This window comes from Homarus americanus, unplaced genomic scaffold (assembly GCF_018991925.1).
Source record: "Homarus americanus isolate GMGI-L3 unplaced genomic scaffold, GMGI_Hamer_2.0 scaffold20465, whole genome shotgun sequence".
Lineage (NCBI taxonomy): Eukaryota > Metazoa > Arthropoda > Malacostraca > Decapoda > Nephropidae > Homarus > Homarus americanus.
Genome location: NW_024756914.1, coordinates 5,832,747 through 5,837,197, shown reverse-complemented (window position 1 = coordinate 5,837,197; position 4,451 = coordinate 5,832,747).

The following is a 4,451-nucleotide window of genomic DNA, read 5'->3' as shown; positions in this document are numbered from 1 at the left end:
GTAACACCAGGTAACCCAATTGCCTGAGGGCGGGAAAGATAACGCTGTTGAACATTAGACTGTCATAATTTCCATATTAGATCAAACATGATGCTCACATGTTTACTGTACTGTAAAAAAGAGAGAACCAATACAACATTTATGTGATGGTACACTATAAGCCGTTCAAAATTCCCTTGCAGCTGAAGCATAATAGTGAGAGTAGGAACACAACATCTCTCCTAATTTAGATAATATTTTTTTCATATTAAGCAACCTATTTCACTGTCAATTTCTTGTCACCATCTAGAATAAATTTATAACCCCACGGGACAAGAAAACGGGGTTACTGAATATGGTGAAACTCTTGGATGAGGGCCTCTCTCTGAATAAAATCGTCTGGCATTAACCAAATAAAATATAAAAGTGACGTCCAATAGTGAAGGGTTAGTGGAGATAGTTTAGGATTGAAAGAAGAGAAACATCTTCAGCCATTGTACTCGTAGAGGAAAGTTAACGTTTTCTGGACCACGTGAGATGGTGCCGCTTCGCAGCTCAATGACTGACAGAAGTTATGTATGGTGATGTGTCAGTATTATTAGTCCTTCAGGAGGTTAGAATTTTATCATCTTGGCGACTTGGTTCATTATAATAGAAAAGTTGTTCAATGTACATAGATTATTAATAACAAGCATGTTAAACAAATAGTCTTTACAGAGTGAGTGTTTAGCTTACATGTTTTCGGGCTGTAGTTGTTGAGCCACCTGGGCTGCCCAGTCTATGTGATCAGTATCAATCCCGGAGAGGAACAAGTCAAGACCACATATAATGTTTGGCAGCTGGCGAGGCAGTAGTGCTGGAGTAACCCCCGCGGGCATATGCAGTCCTGGAGAAAAAAAAAATACAATCTTGACCACAGTTAGTTGATAACTTATAAGTCAACATGATAAAACGATTGATAAGTCAACATGACTACATAGTTGTAGAGTGCAGTGCAATATAAATAACTGACTGTTATCCAAGAAAAATACGGCAGCAGTATTACAAGAAATACAGTAAGGGCGGTGGGTACAATACAATATACACAACATATGTTAATTTATTTTAAGTCTGTTGAGCCTGAAAATGTTACAGATTAACTTATGAATTAGTAATTATTTTTTTCTCTATAACTCCGTAGAAAGCAACGCATATAAGGGGAAAATTACTCTCATTTAAGATATCCTTTATTACCTTAACAGTAAAGTTTACCTAAATTTGGTTAGGTAAAATTGGATTAAGTTAGGTTATTGTTTGTTTTATATGTGTCTACATAACTGCTTTAAGTAGACATAAAGACCCAACTTTAATAAAAATAAATACAATTAATTTTTATATCGTAATCATCCATAAAACACCAGACACAGACAGACACACACTGACCCTCTCGGCTCTTTCTGACCATCACCACGACCTCATCTGCAAATTTGGTGAGAAGCTTCTGCACCATCCTAGACACCGGCTCCTACTACCACCCGAGATCCCTCGTCCGAGAATTTTTGTTCGACACCACAATAGCATCCTGCCCATACGAGCAGGAACTGATCGCTATAAGAACAGCCCAGTCCCAACCATTGTAAAAATTATCAATAACTTGTAATCAACCAGTGTATTCACTCACAGTCAATCATACTTTTTGCACTGTCATTATGTTGAAATGCCCTGTACTTAGAGCTTTTCCACCTAATTGTTATATATCATATTTGTATCACTTATGTTACTTGTATATTATTTGTAAATCAAGAGACCCATTGACCAATTATGTAACTATATTTTTAACCTTACGGTTGCCATGCTCTTTCAATAAACCGATAATTATTATATATACATGCACACACACACACACATACAGATACATTTAAATAGAACTTAAGTTATATAACACATAACATGGGGTCACACACACATAACATGGGGTCACACACACATAACATGGGGTCGCACACACATAACATGGGGTCACACACACATAACATGGGGTCACACATAACATGGGGTCACACACATAACATGCACACACACATAACATGGGGTCACACACATAACATGGGGTCACACAACACACATGGGGTCACACACACATAACATGGGGTCACACACATAACATGGGCCACACACATAACATGGGGTCACACACACATAACATGGGGTCACACACACATAACGTGGGGTCACACACACATAACATGGGGTCACACACACTAACATGGGGTCACACACACACAACATGGGGTCACACACACATAACATGGGGTCACACTGCATAACATGGGGTCACATTCACATAACATAGGGTCACAGAAACATAATCTGGGGTCACACACAAATAACATGGGGTCATAATCACATAACATGGGGTCACACACACATAACATGGGTCACACAAATATAACACGGGGTCACACACTTCATAACATGGGGTCACACACATATAACACGGGGTCACACACATAACATGGGGTCACACACATGACATGGGGTCACACACATATAACACGGGGTCACACACTCATAACATGGGGTACACATACACTCATAACATGGGATACACATACACACTCATAACATGGGGTACACATACACACTCAAAACATGAGGTCACCAAACACACTCATAACATGGTGTACACATACACTCATAACATGGGGTACACATAAACACTCATAACATGGGGTCACCAAACACTCATAACATGGGGTACACATACACACTCATAACATTAGGTCACTAAACACACTACAAGGGGTACACATACACACTCTAACATGAGGTCACCAAACACACTCATAAAATGGGTACACATACACACTCAAACATAGGTCACCAAACACACTCATAACATGGGGTACATACACACTCATAACATGGGGTACACATACACACTCATAACATGGGGTACACATACACACTCATAACATGAGGTCACCAAACACACTCATAACATGGGGTACACATACACACTCATAACATGGGGTACACATAACACACTCATAACATGGGGTCACCAAACACTCATAACATGGGGTACACATACACACTCATAACATGAGGTCACCAAACACACTCATAACATGGGGTACATATACACACTCATAACATGGGGTACACATACACACTCATAACATGAGGTACACATACACACTCATAACATGGGGTACACATACACACTCATAACATGGGGTACACATACACACTCATAACATGGGGTACACATACACACTCAAAACATGGGGTACACATACACACTCATAACATGGGGTCAACAAACACACTCATAACATAGGGTACACATACACACTCATAACATGGGGTACACATACACACTCATAACATGGGATACACATACACACTCATAACATGGGGTCAAAAACACACACTCATAACATAGGGTACACATACACACTCATAACATGGGTCAACAAACACACTCATAACATGGGGTACACATACACACTCATAACATGAGGTACACATACACTCATAACATGGGGTACACATACACACTCATAACATGGGGTACACATACACACTCATAACATGGGGTACACATACACACTCATAACATAGGTACACATACACACTCATAACATGGGGTACACAACACACTCATAACATGGGGTCACAAACACACTCATAACATGAGGTCACACATACACACTCATAACATGGGGTCACACATACACACTCATAACATGGGGTACACATACACACTCATAACATGGTGTACACAGACACACTCACAACATGGGGTACACATACACTCATAACATGGGGTACACATACACACTCATAACATGGGGTACACATACACACTCATAACATGGGGTACACATACACACTCATAACAAATGTACACATACACACTCATAACATGGGGTACACATACACACTCAAAACATGGGGTCACCAAACACACTCATAACATAGGGTACACATACACTCATAACATGAGTCACACATACACACTCATAACATGGGGTCACACATACACACTCATAACATGGGTACACATACACACTCATAACATGGGGTACACAGACACTCACAACATGGGGTACACATACACACTCATAACATGGGGTACACATACACACTCAACATGGAGTACACATACACACTCATAACATGAGGTACACATACACACTCATAACATGGGGTACACATACACACCTCATAACATGGGGTACACATACACACTCATAACATGGGGTACACATACACACTCATAACATGGGGTACACATACACTCATAACATGGGGTACACATACACACACACAACATGGGGTACAAATACACACTCATAACATGGGGTACACATACACACTCATAACATGGGGTACACATACACACTCATAACATGGGGTACACAGACACTCACAACATGGGGTACACATACACACTCATAACATAGGGTACACATACACACTCATAA